Raw genomic sequence first — 19,460 nt, forward strand, 5'->3', positions numbered from 1 at the left:
CAAATACCCAATTCCAACTGACAAATTTTATTTCTGGCTTATCCTCTCTCTCTCCTCCCTTACTCTCTCATTCTTTCTCCCGAAATCCTCACTGACTATTGGATTTGTATAGAGATATAATATATTTTTATTAACTGCAATTGTTATCTTAATGCTCAAATCATCACAGTGTTGGTCAGTGCAGAGGATTTCAAGTAGTCTCTGGTGTTATTTCTGACACAACCCTACAAATTTTTTGGAAATGTCCTTTCACAAAAAACATCCCCAACACCTTTATCCTCCTCCTTGCCTCAGAGTGGGAATCAGTTATTTTTCTAAAGAACTGTCATTCCTTTAGTGCAAAATGGCACGAGGGAGCCAAACACTAGGCTTAGAGATGCTCACCACTGGAATGACATGGTTTTCAGGCCATTCTGGGTGCACAGTTAGAAGATTCTTAGAAGGTATGTTTTAAAATAACAAAATTCACATTGATAAATCCAGTTCGATTTTAACGTAACAGTGGGTTCACTTGAATTCTTTGAGCTTTCTATCTTTGAATCATATCTACCTTCACTGGCACTGAAAGTCAGGACTCAAAATAATTAATATACTTAATTATTTTATCTCATTATATAAAAGAAACAGTTTCAATACACAATTACTAATATTACTACTATTAATTAAATCACTGAATGAGATGAAATCAACCTTATCTGTGCTTATAGTACATTTCACTAAGGATACACAGTCAAAATTACATGCTGTGAAGTTCCACGCTTTGCATGGTTACCCTTAAAAACTGATATGCAATTGGGTTAACTTGTTTCCATTTATTTTTAATCTCAAGAAATTATTTTGTTGTTTGTTTTTGAGTAGTAACACATTTGTAGGATCCAAGAGTCTAAACTATATAGATAGGTATAGAGAGAGATTCCTTTTTCTTGTTTACATCCCTGCCCTAATTACCCTGTTCTTTCCCTCCCTCCTTTATTAGTAAATTTCCCCATGGACCCACTATTAACATGTGAGAAGTGAGGTGAGAGGGAGTCATATTTGGAGAAGCTGTCTGGGTTTCTCAGCTCAAGGGCTCCCTCTTCTGTTAAGCATCTGGAAGTTTATTTAATAAATGTGCTTTGTTCTTCAATTTTAAGTCTTTTTTTTTTTTTTTTCCTTTCTTTCATTCCCAGTTTTCCTGTCCTGCTCATTTTTATTCTTAGACTTCCTCCCAGCGGTTATCCTAAGGACGGTGCTCCCCTCTCTGAGGGACACTGTATTTGCTGGGTTTTCCAGGCTCTGCTACTGTGTTTCCCCCCACTCACCACACCAGCTGTTCAGTGCCCGCCCCGCCGCCCGGCCTGCCTCACAGGTGTAACTTCCACTCTAATTTTGTTGCCTCAAGCACATCCCTGTCCCCTTACTGACACACTTTTTTTTTTTTTTTTTTTTTTTTATGGGGGAGGAAAGGCAATGAATCTGTGAGTTTTCTCTCCTGGAGGTACTGATTGGTTTGGTAGTAGTCGTAGTAGTCAGTAGGATTGCTTAAAGGGTTTTTTGTTTTGTTTTGTAGTATTTTTAAAGAGAAAATGTGAGGGAATTGGTCAAAGCTGCAACCATGCTTCTATAGGAATATACAACTCCCAAGGATTTCTCCAGACTTTGCTATTTAGAGCTATTTCCCTCCTATCCCTTCCACATAAACTATGCAGGGAAATGTAGAAGCCAGCTGAAGGATCAACAACTAGAGTAAAGTCATACCTGCTGCCTGAGTCAGAGTTAAGCTAAGAAGTGGAAAACACTCTGTTTTTATTTTAGATATTTCCTGCAGAGCGACCATCTAAAGCAAAGTGCCCTCAACTCTGTTAAGTATGCTAAATGTCTACAAAGTGGGGAGAAAAGTGCTGGGCATTGAAGTAGACTCAGGGAGTGACAGTGATGAGGGCGCAAAAGGCAAGCTAAGAACAAAGCACAAGCTGACACCCCTCAAACCCCACACCCCCACTCCCAGGTGGGATATACGTGACATTCCTCAAGGACTCCTGGCTGCCCTAAAGCAAAGGAAAAAACAACAAATGGTTAACTAATAGAGATCACAGTCCAGCAAGACCTGAGTCCCCTCAGTTTACAAAATGTCTTAGTGATTTACAAGAAAAAAAAGCATTCTTATCAATAACCTAACTTCCAGAAGGAAAAACTCTCAACTGTCTTAATGTAATGCTTTACTAGAGGGAAAAACAACTTAACTTGACAATGGCAAGTCCTCTGGTATCTTGTAGGTCCTCTTTAGCATACAAAAGTTCTTTTGAAAGCCTCCCTTTTTCCTTACCCCCAACTCTCAAGTATATAATCAGTCACCCCTCACAACCCCAGCAGCAGCTCTTTCTGCCCAGGGGTCCTGTCCCCATGCTTTCATAAAAATCATCTTTTTGCACCAAAGGCATCTCAAGAATTCTTTCTTGGTCGTGGGCTCTGAACCTCACCTACATTCCAAATACATCAACAGGTATTTCTAACATCTAGAACAAGGTTTTGAAGTTGGCCCCTTAATTCAGTGATCTAAATGAATTCACAATTCTCAGAAAATGTTCTCATATTTTTAAAGAAAATGTATGTACTAAGGGAATATCGAAACCCATTTGATGTTGAAATGATGACATTACAATTTAAAAATAATTCTAGTCCTTGCATATACTTTTTAAGATGTTTGTTTCTGGATTTCCTAAATGATTAAAAATTAGTACAAGGTAGGAAGAATAAACTTCCTTCTACTCTTCTAGGTTCTTGGCTGAGATACAATCTGTAACAAGGGACAGATTAAGAGGAGAAAAACATAAGCTTCATAGTATAAAAATACCTCCTGGGAAAGACCCAGAAAAACTGAATAACTCCCCCATGTGGCCCAAGCCACCATCTCCAGCTAAAGACAAAAGAAAGATGTTGGGTGGGTGGGGAAAGCCAGTTTGGGGAGATTACCAGGAAGAGTACAGTAAACAAAGGTAAGGTTGTTACACAGATGTAGGTCCTTGCCTTCCCCACTAATAAGAATTTCTAGAGATTTGGTCAACTTCCTCTTCCTGGTACAGAGAGGGAGACATCCTTACCAATGAAGATTTCTCTTATGAATGTAAATGTCTCTTAAAAAGGATAACTTTTACTCAGTTTTCAATATTTTTTTTTAAATGAGCCTAACTCTTATGCCAAAGAGGCTTATTCTGAGGTGGCAAATTCTGCTCGCCTTCAGTAGTAATGGTCCAGCTCTAGCCCAGAAAAGCAAAACATGTTAACTGATGTGCTAACATGCAGCATATCAAGTCAATGACAATACAGAGTTTTCTTTTTTTGGTGTTATTCATTTCTTATTTTAGTTTCAAAAGCAAAAGAGGGAATTTTTTTTTCAGAAGTATTACCAAAAACAAGTTGGAAGCCTCTATTTTTAAAGCAATCTTAGTACGTGTTTCAGTCTAGGTCCTCTGGGAAGCTGACATCAACATGTAATTAAATGTGCAAGAGATTTATTTGGTAAACTGCTCATGAGGATAAATGGGGACAGAGTCAAGGGAAGTGATCAATGCAGGTGGAAGAGAGAGGGAAAAAAAGGAGGCTTGGGCAGAAGTACCTCCTTCTGCTATAGTTCTCAGATATTTCATCAAGGCTTTCACAGAGTCCTTCAGCCAAAGTCACCCTCCAGGAACAGGTCTGCTGTGCTCAGTCATTGCCTGTGTAGGAGAGGACATTTTTTTTCCTCTACCCTTCTAGGTTTTTTTTTTGGCTGGTCTGTTAATTAAATTGACATAAGACAGATTAACAGAAGAAAAATAAATTTAATCACATACATATGGAAGCCCCGTAAGAAGATGAGACCCAAGGACAAGTCAGTCAGTTGAGGCTTATATGTCATCGTGAACGAAGGGATGGGACTGAGGCCTGGGGCTGCCAAGGGGAGGAGGGTAATTTATGGGACAATAAGAAGACCAGATGTTTGGTAATTAGATGTTTGCCCTGTCAGACAGATAGATCTTTCAGATAAAAATTTATCTCTGGTAATAACTCTTTTTCTGGACCAGGCTCCCAGTCTAAATTCTTTTAGTTAGGGGAAAGGCAGAAGTTTTTCTTGAGTCAGCTGGGTCTTGAGTGCCTTTGATGAAGGATAGTTGGAAGAAAGGCAGGCAGGGACAAGGGATCAAGCCCTGAGTTGGGCTCCATGCTCAGGAGGGAGTCTGCTTCTCTCTCTTTCTGGCTCCCTCTGCCCCACCCCCACTCACGTGCACGCTCTCTCTAAAACAAGTAAATAATCTTTTAAAAAAAAGGTATTGAACTCTTCTAGGGAATCAAGTTGGCCATGAAGATCACTAACTTTATGAATGGGAAAAGAATATGGATACCTCTGATTATAGAAATATTGGTTTTAAAAAATGTGATATAATTACTGCCTTGACAAAATGAGAGTTTTGAAGGATTATAGAGTACATGATTCATGGAATTCTTTCTCAATTCTTTCTCAATTCTGATCCCATTGTCTTGTGCTTTTAGAAAATTCATTAACCAATGATTAATTGATAAAGTAACACCATGTGACAACCACAGGGCAAAGGGCCTGAGTGTCAAAGTTTCAGGTCAGGGAGCCTATCATGTTTCACTATATTCCAGCGTAGGTGAGTTTGTTCCTCCAGTGGCCTCTTCCACCACCTTGGTGTTTCTGTCACTCCTAAACTCCAAATATACCTCAACAATCAAGCCTCTGATGATTCACCTTTCTGCTGTTTCTATGACTGCATCCGACCTTAGCCCTGGTCTCACGACAATTTTGTTGGGACTATTTAACAGTTTCTGAGGAATCCACAGGACTAGCCATGTTATTCCCCACTGACATTCCCCAGAACTTATTGCTGTCTGTGTATGTGTAGATGCTGTCTCTTAGACTGGCATTCATCTATTTATAACAGCTCATGTGGTGCCTATTTGAAATTTTATTGATTTTGAGCCTAATCATCATGCGATGATTCTGGGTTCTCTTCAATTAAGATAAAGGAAACATGATGCCAGATGGAGAAGGGTGATTCATCATCTCTTCCTCTTTTTCCAATGCTGAAAGAGCAAGCATAAGATGGAAATTTTGGTTTTTTAAAGGTTTGATAGAATTCATCTTTAAAATTGTCACTGAAAAAAAGTGTCATAGCTTATTCTGCAATCCAATAGAAGAAAATGAAGGAAAAACATAAACAAAAGGTAAGAAGTGGTAGAAAGAAAAAATAACAAAAAGAATCAGAGAAAATAAGATAGGATTAATTAATCAGTCCATCAATCAATTAATCAGATGATCATTTATTGAGTAGTTACTATCAGGTCCAACATTACACAGCAACATAACAAATTCCCAAGCACTGATAAGAGCCATGAGAAAAATAAGTGGGCTAAAGATATAAGACTAGGAAACTGATTTCATTAGGATGGTCAGAAAGTCTCAAAAAACCTGATATTTGAGTTGAAATCTGAATGACTGGAGGGACAAGCATTCCAGGCTGGTGGAACTTCACAGAGCATGTCAATGTCTGATTCCACCTTCATTCTACTTCTCTGCTTTTAGAGCCATTTTTCTTACATATATTCCCCCCCCAAAATTAGGTTAAATTGTCCATAGTATTTTCTCACAATTATTTTAATCATCTTGGTATCTGTATTTATTTCATACCTTAGTTCTAAAATTATTAGCTTTTTATCTCTTTTTTCTTGGTCATACTTCAAAAAGTTTGTGTATGTTATTATATTATTTTAAAATCTTCTTCTATTAACTCTATTCTTTTATGTCTATTACATTAACTTCTACTTTCCCTCTATTAATCCTTTCTTATGCTTTGATGGGTTAATTTTGTTTGTTTCCTAATATGAAAGCATGGTGCACTGATATGTAATCTTTTTATTATTAATACATTAATATAAGGATGTAAATTTGTTCCCTTCTCGTGTCAGGGCCTTTGCACTCTTTCTGCCCGAAGATGTTGTTCTATTGCTATCTTGCCTTCAGTAGCCCTATCTTCATATTTTCCTAGAAGCTTTTAAGATTTCATTTTTACTCTTTGTCACCATGTCTAAATTTGCTTTTTTTTTTTTTAATTCATCCTCTTCAAGACTGAAGTGGGTTCTTTTCATCAAAGACTCACTCTTTAGTCTACAGATCGTCTATGGTCTTGTCCATACATATATCCCATGTACTTCTGGGTTTCCAGTTAGATGTCAAAACTACTGGAGGCATCCTCCATGTTTTGCAGGTTTTCTTTCACACTTCTTGTCTCTCTCCAACTGTTGTGCCTTCTGGCTTAACTCTTTAACAAGATCTTCCAGAACCTAATTTATGCTTCTTCTCAGTACATTCTGGACTTCTGTTTTTAATTTCAACAACAATTTTCATTTTTGAGGTTTATCACTTTTATTCCTTTATTGGTAATCATTCTTATTGTATGATTATGATTTATTCCTTCATTCCTTCATCCATTTAATGGTAGAACGCACAAAGACATAAAAAGGTGTTACGCATCTAGTAAATAATGTTAGCTATTATGATTAATGTTTTCATGTTTATTTGAAAGTCCAGTTCTACCTCTATTAACATTTTCCTGATGTTTAAATTCTTCCCTATGTTGAGTTTTGTATTTGTCTTGGATTTCTTTGATCTGTTAGACATCTTGACTATATGACTGTGTATCTTTGGGAATAAGTTTCCATTTCAACTATCTTTTGTATCTGTTTGTGCAGACTGCTTAGAGAGTAAAATGTGTCTTGAATCTTAGCACAGTTTCAGAAAAAGTAAGAAGGAAGTATCTTAATGGTATTTTCCCTGCTAGCCTTCTACATATGGGTCCTCCCTATTCTTCCCATCCTCTACCATCCACAACACCCTGCTTCTCTTGCCTGATAGCACTCACTCATTGCTCCAGTTTGGAAATATAAACTAGGAGTTCACTTGCTTGGCTAATACTGTTTTGGTCTCTCCAGCTCCATCCAGCTTTTAGTATCCACCACCTCCATGTATACAACAGTCTTGGAGCTGCTTTTGCCTTCTGTGTTGGTCCTATTTTTTGTGACTTTCCTGTATCATCCTATATAGTGCCCATCTCTGAGAGATGTTGCTGTCTTTTATGGGCAGTGAAGTGGGGGTGAAATGTTCCCTTTTTATATCTTAAGTGCTTATCTGTTGGCTTTTCTTGTTTTTTTATAATTTTTATGAATTTGGAGGGACAGAAGATTGCGGCCTGTGCTCAGACTGCCATCTTCAATGAGAATTTAGTACAGAAAATTTTAGAGTAAAGTTCTTAGGAACCTTTGCAAAACTAATACCTGTGGAATTAAAATTATTCGGGTCATACAATACTAAAAAGTATTTCTCAATAAATATTATGGCACAGACCTAATTTAACTTATTACTACATACGGTAGTCCCTGCTGGTCCATGGGGGGGATGTTCCAAGACCTCCAGTGGATGCCTGAAACTGCAGATTGTAGTGAACCCTACATATACTACATATACACTCTGTGTTTTTTTCCTATACATATATACCTATGATAAAGTTTAATTTATAAATTAGGCACAGCAAGAGATTAACAACAATAACTAATAAAAAAATAGAACAATTATGACATACATTGTATAATAAATTATGTGAATGAGGCCTGTCTCAAAATATCTTTTTGTACTGTACTCACCCTTTGTCTTCTCATGATGATGTCAGACGAGAAAGTGTCTACTTGACAAGATGAAGTGAGGTGAGCAATGTAGGCACAGTGATGCAGTGTCAGAGTGCTACTGACTTGGTGATAGGTCAGAAGGAGGACCATCTGCTTCCAGACCTTGGTTGACCACAGGTAACTGAAACCACAGAAAGGGAAAAGTGCAGATAAAGAGCACTGCTGTACACAAAATCTAGTATTATATTTTAAAAAACTAATATGCTATAATCAGGTAGTGTTTATTCCAGGAATACTATCATAATTCAGGAACTATATCAACATAACCCATTCAATTAATACATTAAAAGAAAAAAATCATACAACTATAGAAACAGATGACAAAAGGACATTAGATAAAACTTACCAGGGACTCTAATGAAAATTTAAATAAAATAGGAATGTTTGGAAGCAAATGATTTAGTAACTATCATACAGCAAGAAATAATTACTTCTTTCCAGTTACATGTATTCAGGGCATAACTTTGGCTCTGCTTGTTTTTATTCAATTTTGTTCCATATAGCCTCTTCATTCTTGGATCCTGGCTAATGTAGTAGTCTTTATCTGCAATGTGCTGTTCTCATAGCAGTAGAACTGGCAAAGCCATGAGATGGTTCTTAAAGCTTCTGTTGAACATGACATTCAGTGATTCCTTTAACCAAAACAACTCCTGTGTCAAGTCTGATATGAAAGAAAGAGAGAAGTATACCCCTTCAACTGGGAGGTACTGGAAAGCAAATGGTCGTAGAGGAGGCCATGCATACTATTTGTAGGAAGGACAGTCAGAAAATGGGAACGAGATGCCATCCCAATATGAAAAATACTCTTATGCCAAAACTAACAGCAAAATGACCTTATGTCTATGAAAATCAGTAATAAAACAGGGATGCCTGCAATATATCAATAGAAGATCTAGCTAATGCATTAAGAAAACAAATTGATCAGCTTGAATATTTAAAAAGATACATAGTATTATCGTCCTTTGGTAAAGATATTGTGTCTATAAAATCAAAGATACTTTGTCAAACAAAAAGTGATAATTATTAATGTGCCTGGCAACAAGATGAATTAAGGGAAAAAATATAATAGTGGAGGAAAACTGTATTTTATTAAGAATAAAATAAAGATGCAGAGCCATTAGGAACAAAAACATAAAACTGTATTAAATTACTTAAAGTAAGACTGGAAATTGGATTAATGTGCAATGTTCTTGAACAAGATTGATCATCACAAATATCAAGAGTTCGAAATTAATATATAAATGAACAGGAAAACACATATTACTTATTTTGTATATTGCATGTAACTTAACTTATATATCATATATTTGCATGTTTACTTGTGTTTCTCTGTCTTTCCAACTTGACTGCAAGTTCCATGAGCCAGTCCTGATCACCATTTTAGCCACAGAACCTTACATGATACTCATAGGAGCATAATAAATATTTATTGATTGGCTGAACCACAACATTATCAACATAACAGTTTGTTTTACTACTTTAGAATAAGCACTTCATGTTGCTCTGGTGATGTTATTTGGCCTATTAGTAGGTTCCCTGCATAGTACTAGATGTTGTAGAGAATAAAGTGATGGATATTCTTTGTCTGAACCCCTCTCTCACTATAGTTTCATATATAATGAGAGGAAGGAAGAAAGGAACACTTGCCTTGAAGAAACATCCTTCCTAATGGGAGTAACAGCCATATATACAGTTGACTCTTGAACAACATGGGGATTAGGGGCACCAAACCTGTGCACAGTCAAAACACTGAAAATAAATTCTGACTCCTCAAAAACCTAACTACTAATAGCCTATTGTTGGCTGGAGGCCTTACCAATAAAAAAAAGCAGTAGATTAACACATATTTTGTATGTTGTATGTATTATATACTGTATTCTTACAATAAAGTAAGCTAGAGGAAAGAAAATGTTTTTAAGAAAATCATAAGAGAAAATACATTTATATCTCTGTACCATATTGAAAAAAAAAATCCACGTATTAGTGGACCTGCACAGTTCAAACCCATGTTGTTCAGGGGTCAACTGTTTAACTAAATGTTGTGCAAGACAGAATGATAAGGGATGAAAATAGAACAGTCCCAGTGTGGTAAGAGTAAAGTAAGAATAATAACTGATTTTGACTTCAGGGAGAAGGGTCAGAAATTTTTATGTATTAATCAAATCTGTAGAATGAGTAGAAATTCAGTAGTTAGGAATGTTTTGAAAAGCCTAGATTAAGATAATTAACTTTACTATCAATTTATTTTTTATTTTTTTAAGATTTATTTATTTATTTTGGGGGAGAGAGAGAGAGACAGCGCTCACAGTGGGGAGAGGCAGGGGGAAGGGAGAAAGAGAATCTCAAGCAGACTCCCTGCTGAGCGCAAAGACCCTACCTGTGGTTCCATCTCACGACCCTGTGATCATGACTGAGCCGAAATAAAGAGTCAGATGCTTGGGGTGCCTGGGTGGCTCAGTTGTTAAGCATCTGCCTTCGGCTCGGGTCATAATCCCGGGCTCCTGGGATCGAGCCCCGCATCGGGCTCCCCGCTCCGTGGGAAGCCTGCTTCTCCCTCTCCCACTCCCCCTGCTTGTGTTCCCTCTCTCACTGTGTCTCTCTTTGTCAAATTAATAAATAAAATCTTTAAAAAAAAAAAAAGAGACGCTTAACTAACTGAGCCACCCAGGTGCCTCTATTATTAACTTAAAGCAAACTATAGAATTAGAAAAATAAATGTAATGAGAAAATGTATTATCTAACTCTGAAGTCAAGCATGATTTACAAGTGAAATATTTTAGCTTCAACTTTATAACTGGTTATACCTTTCATGACTGCCTTTAACATCAATAAACTAAGATGAGAGAAAATTTCTAGGTGCATTATTTCTCTTTGATCTTTTGCATTGCCTCCACTTTGATTCTCCTTTCTGTCTCTCTCTCTTGTTATATCTATTTCTCCTCTCCCCAACTTCTTTTCATTTTTAAAATACTCTCAGTTGGTAATAAATTATTCAGTATCTCCTTTTTTCTGATAGTCCAAGAGGAACTGCATATAAAGGTAGTAAAAATATTATTATTGAACCCCTCTTAATTGCAGTATAGATGGGAGATTTCTTGGTATGCGTATGATGGAACTATCATACCCATTTACTATTGTTCAGGGAAGTAAGGCCCATTTTGTCAAAAAAAATAAATTTAAGGAACTATAAATCATATTGCTACTCATTTCCTAAATATCCTAGGCACTCTATAAATTAAGTCTGGGTGTATTTAAAAGGACAACTTTAGAAAAGTAGATTTAATAATTATATTCAATATGTGGCATCTTTGAGTCAATACATAAATATGGCTCTTAATATTTTGCAGTTGGATCTACATACAATGTATTTGGAAGTGCAGATAACTGCAGAATGGTTGTCATTTTGAAAAGATTATTTAAATACCTTTAAACAGGTTACATAATTCAAATAAAGAATCAGTTGATGACCATATTCTCATTCCTTGGCCACATTGTGATATTCTTGCAAATTAAAAGAGAACATAGCTTTCAATGAATGAACTAAGAGACATTATATCTAAGTTTGAGTTTTAATCTCCCACATTTTTAATTAGTACAAATACAATTTAAATTATTGCCTGCTTAAGCAAATGACAAAAGATAAATTTTCTAAAACATATAAAGGAACGCTCTTCAGTATAAAATTTTCTGTGATCCATAAAGATGGTTTCTGTACACTGTTACATTGCCATATATGATTGTGGTTTTTAAGCAATTTATTTTCCTTTTTTTTTCATAAAATGCAGCATTATAATTATCTTCTGGGCTTTACTCTCTTTGTATGTTACCTTTTTTTCTTTTCCTTATCTGAATTGTATACTACCCCTATATCAACAGCACCGTGGACAAGTAGAGCTCAGCTATTGCCCAAGAATTTCAAATTAAAATATTTATGAGATCATTGTGCTTTATAAGATAATAAATGCAATAGCAGACCATTTATTGGCTGACTGTCCATCTGTTCCAACAATAATTCAAATCTGGAAGGGAATATAATCCTGAGCTGGAAGAGAAAACTGCTGTCAGGTGCCAAATCCATATTTTTCCTTTTGTGTGTTAATCTGGTCGGTAATAGCACTTTTACCCAGGGGACATACTTACTGAGGGAAAAACAAATCAAAATATTGAAAATGTTTTGTTGTAAGAATGACCAAAGTCAGAATAGAATTCTTCAGACCTTATTCATTTTTCAAAACAAAATGAAAAGACCAATAATGAGAACAAAAATGAAGTCTAAAAGTTAAGTAGCATTTAAAGACTAAACTAAGTTTCAAAATTAGAAACAATTTTAAAATAGCAGAATTGATCATTCATAGAATATTACAAAAATGACTTACCCTGAATTCTTAAAAATACTGAGAAAAGACTTACGGTTTTTTAATGAAATGAAGTAATTGGCTTCTATCAATTCAAGTTAAAAAATGTATTTTCTACAGCTGTGCAAATGTCATATTTGGTGGAATAATGACAAAACCCACAGTATTTTGCTGTCTTGGAAACTGATAAAATACAGTGGGTGGGAAATAACTACATAGTGTGTTAGGATAATAAATTGTTACACACGTATAGCTATTTAACTTCAGTTTGCCATGATTGCAAAAAATATAATATGCTAAAAATAAGAAAGTACTCTCCTATTGACTCTAAAATTTCTAACTAATTTTATCACTCAGAGTTCAATCACAGAAGCAGAACTACTGGAATACACACAACTGATAATTAGGATTAGATCTCACACAATTTAGGAAGCTGGTTGAATAGATTTGGGATGTTGTTTATACCGTCTGGTGCTAAAGCCTAAAGTTGGCCAGGCAGGCGGTAAGGAAAGGAAGATGGACATCCAGTGGGGACAGCAAAGACTAAAGGAAAATTTTGAGGTAAGTGAAATCCATGTGCACAGACTGGAACTTGCATGGATCGCTGCCTCTAAGCCTCCAAATATGATGATGAGCCTGTTGTGCAGATGAAGTTGGTATCCTTAGCTCTGAGGAGAACATGCACCTGGTTCATGAGTCAGAAAGTTAAAAGGGGAGATGCAGCCGGAGCTTAAGGTCTTTAAGTTAAAATGAAGTTTTTAGGATGGGCTTTAGTCCAATATGACTGGTGTCCTTAGAAGAAAAGGAAATTTAGACACAAAATGAAATGAAATGAACACATGCAGAGGAATAACAATGTGAAAACACAGTAAGGAGACAGTCATCTGCAAGCCGAGAGAGGCCTTAGGAGAAATCAAACCTGCCAACACCCTGATCTTGGACTTGTAGACTCCAGAACTGTAAGGAAATAAATTTCCGTTCTTTAAGCTACCCATTCCATGGCATCTTGTTACGGAAGTCCTAGGAAATGAAGCTACTACCCAACTGGTAATGAAAATTTTATGTGCATGTCTCCCCCCTTGCAAATGCAACTACTTGGAAATAGTTACCGTGTCTTCTCACTTTGCATTATCATCACAGCAACATGTGGGACACAGTCGTTCTTTGATAAATATTTGTCAAATTAATAATAAGAGGAAAAGAATATTTAAATTTTGAAGCAACCATTATTTTAAGCAATAAGATATTTTAAACTTGGAATAACATAGCCATTAAATTTTGAAAGTTATTATATTTTTGGAACATGCCTTCTATTTAAAAATATTGACAAAATGTTATATGAAAATAATAATAATAATAATAAAGTGAAACCTTTAATGGAGACATTGGGAAAAATAATGAGAATCAAACAAATGGTGCTTTTTTAGATGTGTTTGTAAAGAAATCGCAAAGCAGTTACATGTCTTTCTTTTTTCACTCTGTATTCAACTTTCTACCTGCCTTTCAATCCTTTATTCATTCAGCATACGATTATGAATGGGATTGTTTACCTGTGTGTCAATTATCAGGACTACAGAGATAAAGGGATGGCCATTCTTTCAAGAAATAAGTAATTTATTTTGATGAAAAATAATTTGGTGAATTTACATACATGAACAAAAAAGGTCTGCTGAAACTGTTTCAAAGCAAAGTCCTATAAACAGTAATGGCATCTTAATTACTCCATACACTGATAATAAAGGAGAGCTGAATTCACCTGAAAGCTCTCATACCAAACTAAATTTCCCTCACTGCCTTGCGGAAAAAGATAGGATCCAGGTGTTGAGAGTGGTGGTTGGTGGTGAAGGACAATTACTACAGGTTTTCCTCTTGAACTGTGCTGTCCAGCCAGGCACACAGTGCTGTTCAAGAGCAGCATCACATTTTTCGACTGAACATCACAGCAGACATCGCTTGGTACGGTACAACGTGCCATCCAACCACATTAGAAAGATGACACTGAATTTGTAAGCAACATATCCCCTTCAGATCTTGTGAACTACATCCTCCAAAGGTCTTCCTAATTAATTTGCTCTTCTTTAACAAAAATATCACTTGAGTTAGCCTTTCTAATTCTATAGTCTTGTAATATAGTTCATCATCCATACCACCAATTGGTTCTCTCACCAAAACAAAGATCTAATTATCTCATTTCTTGGGTTGAGTCTTTCCAGGTTTCCTCTAGGTCTAGAGGATGCCAAACAAACTTCTCAGCAAAGCAAACAAGACCCTTCACAATCTAGAGCCCCAGATTCTGTACTCTTGCTCCAAACTTTCTCTAACACATTGGATGAATAGCCACTGACAGAACTCAACGTGCTTTCTTGCATCCCTTTGCCAATGCATCCACCACTCATGGAACTACGCATGCTCTGCTTCATCTGCTTGTAAATATGTACTCATCCTAACTTCCTTCTGCAAACAGTAAACACGAAGCTTTAATTATTGCACTAGAAATGAAGGATGAAAGGAAGAACATAGAACATGTTTCCTATATTCCATGGTAGTACTAGGGACAATATGCATATAAATAAATATCATAACTTTGCAGAAAAAGTTATACTGTAAAAAACTATTTTATTGCCAGGAGGGCTGACTTTTAAGGGAATTTTATAAAGGCAAACAAAAAGTAGTTCCATTTCCTAATTAGAGATCTTGTGAAATTTGTCGAAAAAATATAATTGATGCTCTTTTGGAAGGACAAAATGAGTGTTCTGTATGTAGGAATTATAATTATGGCTAAACAGTTGACAGGTCATAAAATAATATATTCATTACATAAAGTTGCAATAAAATATTAATTTCAAGTCCAGCAATCTGTCTTTATGCAGAATATATCTGATTACTCACCAAATGTTTTTGTCAGATGAACAAAGACCTTTTTTTTTCCAATTCACAAATTACCTTCAGTTAAAGGCTTTTCACTGAAACCTCTAAACATACAAACCAATATGCAGATATCTTACAGCTACTGAGTAGAAACAAACAGAAGTCTTCGGTTCTCTAATTTTTCTCACAATTAATAAATGAAAGAGCACCTGAAGAATTATGAAAAACAAGAAGTTGAGTTCAAGAGTTACTGGAAAAATGCAACAGTAGTTAGAAATCAGAAACTGAACTCTGATCCTTAAATGACTACTGAAAACTGATGATCAACTTTCCCTTTATTTTTTTTGATCTTCAAGGCATGAGTTGACCCCAAGCCCTCTCTCCTGACCCACGTTACTCCCCTTTCCCTTCCACTTAACATTTGCCAGCCGCACTGGCCTTCCTTTCCTGCCTTAAGTTCATCATTATTTCTGAGGCTTTCATCCCGTTTCCTCTGTCCAGGCACATTGTCTCCCTTCTTCTCCCCTTTTGTTAAATAGCCCTGACCCTGACCCAGCTCACCTGCCCCAACCTTAGTATCCCTTCTTGACTGACACCTTCTCTGGATTAGATCTCTTCTTATTTCTCACAGCGCCAAGTTCTATTTGTTCCGTTCCTTGTTCACACGTTGAGAGCAGGGCAGAGAGGCTCAGAGTGTATGTTCTCAAGTCAGAACACAGGATTTAAATTCCAGCTGTACTGCTTATAAACTGTATAAGGATGTAAGGATAGTGGGGACAATAACTGCAAAGTTGAGGGCATAATATACACACACCTAAGCTTCTAGAGACTATGTATCTAGGATCAAAACCTTACTTTTCCATTTACTGGCTCTGTAAGATCTTGGGTAAGTCATTAACTTCCATGGGACTTGGTTTCAGCAACTGTAAATTTTTTTTTTAAGATTTATTTATTTATTTGAGAGAGAGTGAGAGAGAAAGCGAGAGCAGAGGGGAGGGGCAGAGGGAGAGAGAAACTCAAGCAGACTCTGCTGAGTGCAGAGCCCAACATGGGACTTGATCTCACAACCCTGAGATCATGACCTGAGCTGAAACCAAGAGCCGGACATCTAACCAACTGTGCCACCCAGAGACCCCATAAAATATGGTTATTAATAGTACCTGTCAGTACCTTACAGTACCTGTCAGATAAATGTCAGCTATCATATAAGATATATGAAATTCTTACATAGGTAAGAATGTAGCTCAGTACCTGGCATACATTAAGTAGTCAATAATTTATTTGATATATTAGTTAACATTTGTGATAAAACAGGTGCCCTATTATTAATATATCACCGGTTGTGTTTTTGTTAAACGTTTGGTCCCTGGCTACACAGGAAGATTCATGAAGATAACAATGGTATCCATCTACTGGGCAAGTATCCCCAAGACCTAACGCACTGTTTGTAATTTAGACCATGTCCAATAAATACAGCTGGTCAGTGAATAAATCCATCTTTCCTTTCAAGGGAAAGTTATGAAATCAACTAACTTGCAGTAACTTGTTAGAGCTCTTGTGAGATTTCAATAAAGCAATATATATTAAAAACACCTACCACACTGCCAAAAATATGGTGAGTATTCAATAAATGTAATTTGTTTTTCTTCTTCCCAGGTCACTAAAAAAAACTATATATCTCTTCAATGCACCACATGTGTGATCTGTATCAATAAAATGCATCTTCACTCTGTCGTTAGGACAACTTCCAGAACATTAAATGTTGTTCTTTTACAAGTTTCAGTTATAAAATATATAGTTACGTAGTTTACTTGGGAAAACAGGTTATGGAGATCCTTATGCTACAATTCCAGAAGTTTTCCTTAAGTTGATTTTTTTTTTAAAGATTTTATTTGACAGAGAGAGACACAGTGAGAGAGGGAACACAAGCAGGGGGAGTGAGAGAGGGAGAAGCAGGCTTCCCGCTGAGCAGGGAGCCTGACGCCAGGCTTGATCCCAGGACCCTGGGATCATGACCTGAGCCAAAGGCAGACGCTTAATGACTGAGCCTCCCAGGTGCCCCCTTAAATTGATTTTTAATATTTGCTTTTTCTCTCTTTGTGCCACCTTGGAAAGTTACACTGAAAAGTGGGGCTAGACCAGATGATCTCTAAACGATACTCCGTATTTGCATGTATTCCATGTGGAGAGGACAGTAAATTCTTAGCAATCCCTGGAAGAACATGAATGTCCCTAAAAGACACTGTGTAAGCAATGTGGAAGCAATCACACATGCGCAGACACACACACACACACACACACACAGTTCCAACTGAACTAAAATTTATGTAATTTTTCTGACCTTCATTTCACTGACATTTTTCAACCACTGATGTTCTAACCAAGACTTCAGAAACATTTTAAATCATAAGCCACTGAATGTGGACAGTTGCACTTGTCTCTTCTTATATTTGAAATTCAAAGACCATAGAGCTTCACTGAGAAAAAGCACTGGGAAAGCTTTTATCTCTAGCATGTTGAGGGATAGGTTAGAAGATGCACTTGCACCATTAGGAAGACACAGGAAGCCCTGAAAGGCTGTCTCATCTTTGACCTCTGCTGGTGGAACAATCCCTGGTGGTGAGCCCCTTCTTCCATGGGTATGCTGTCAATTTGTCTAGTTCCTTCAATTTGATGACTTACTGTCTCCTGCAGATTCACTTTTCAACGACTGGTCAAACTTGACTTGCTGGTTTATAGATGTTTTCTGAACATTATTTGAGATGGGTCAACAATTCTGCTCCAAATTTAATGACTGGCAGAGGGACAGATCGCTATCAGGACAGTTCATAGACTTTTTCTGTCACTTAAAATTTACTTGAATACCAATATGTGGCTGACATTTACTAAGCAATGTTTAACAGGAGCCAGATGCTTTATAGAGTGATTTGTATACATGTTGTTTAATAATAATAACCTCGAGACACTGGTATTATGACTAAATGATGTAGAAATTTGTTGTGGTGACAGTTACACAATTATGTAAATACAGTAAAAACTACTGAATTGTACAATTTAATAGGATGAATTATATGAGTGTGAATTATTAATAAAGCTGTTATAAAATCAGTTTGAGTTATTTTTTCTTTTCTACCTCTGCTGGGCAGAGAATCCATAAACATCCTAGCACAATGCTATTCTCTCTGGATCCTCATTCTTTTTTTTTTTTTTTAAGATTTTATTTATTTGACAGGGAGAGAGAGAGAGTAAGAGAGCAAGCACAAGCAGGGGGAACAGCAGAGGGAGAGGGAGAAGCAGACTCCCAGCTGAGCAGGGAGCCTGATGATGGGATCAATCCCAGGACTTTAGGATCATGACCTGAGCTGAAGGCAGACACTTAAGAAACTGAGCCACTCAGGTGCCCCTGGATCTTCATTCTTACCATATCTTCATACCCTTCATTCTCCCACTTACAACAGATAGACACTTTCACCAATAACTGCCTCACACGCTTTTGCTTCTGAGATTGTTTTGATGTATCTCTCTCTGAATGAATGCTCTTCTTGCACATATCCATATCCCTAAATCAGAGTCATGTCACAAAAACTGAGAATCTACTATGTGCTCAGCACTAAGTAAGGCACTGGAGACATTTTTTAAAAATATCCCCCTAAGGTCAGGAACACGGCAGGGATGTCCACTATCACCACTGCTTTTCAACATAGTACTAGAAGTCCTAGCCACAGCAATCAGACAACAAAAAGAAATCAAAGGCATCCAAATCGGCAAAGAAGAAGTCAAACTCTCACTCTTTGCAGATGATAGGATACTTCATGTAGAAAACCCAAAAGACTCCACCCCAAAACTGCTAGAACTCACACAGGAATTCAGTAAAGTGGCAGGATATAAAATCAATGCACAGAAATTAGTGGCATTTCTATACACCATCAACAAGATAGAAGAAAGAGAAATTAAGGAGTTGATCCCATTTACAATTGTACCCAAAATCATAAGATACCTAGGAATAAATCTAACCAAAGAAGCAAAGAATCTGTACTCAGAACATTATAAAATACTCATGAAAGAAATTGAGGAAGACACAAAAATATGGAAAAACGTTCCATGCTCATGGATTGGAAGAACAAATACTGTGAAGATGTCACTGCTACCTAGAGCGATCTACACATTCAATACAATCCCTATCAAAATACCATCCACTTTTTTCAAACAAATGGAACAAATAATCCTACAGTTTGTATGGAACCAGAAAAGACCCCGAATAGCCAGAGGAATGTTGAAAAAGAAAAGCAAAGCCAGTGGCATCACAATTCTGGACTTCAAGCTCTATTACAAAGTTGTCATCATCAAGACAGTATGGTACTGGCACAAAAACAGACACATAGATCAATGGAACAGAAGAGAGAGCCCAGAGATGGACCCTCAACTGTATGGTCAACTAATCTTCGACAAAGCAGGAAACAATGTCCAGTGGAAAAAAGACAGTCTCTTTAACAAATGGTGTTGGGAAAATTGGACAGC

General features: G+C 36.7%; 1 long non-coding RNA gene across 1 annotated transcript in view; it reads right to left on the reverse strand.

Annotated features, from left to right (window-relative positions):
- LOC115940494 (uncharacterized) overlaps positions 1 to 19,460 on the reverse strand; it is a 401,485-nt gene that overhangs the window by 258,204 nt on the left and 123,821 nt on the right. The window contains exon 2 of the long non-coding RNA XR_014138636.1: positions 7,678 to 7,840. This is a non-coding gene — a long non-coding RNA (uncharacterized LOC115940494). The remainder of the gene's footprint in view (positions 1 to 7,677; positions 7,841 to 19,460) is intronic.

This window comes from Leptonychotes weddellii, chromosome 11, assembly GCF_054177405.1.
Source record: "Leptonychotes weddellii isolate Sample4059 chromosome 11, ASM5417740v2, whole genome shotgun sequence".
NCBI lineage: Eukaryota > Metazoa > Chordata > Mammalia > Carnivora > Phocidae > Leptonychotes > Leptonychotes weddellii.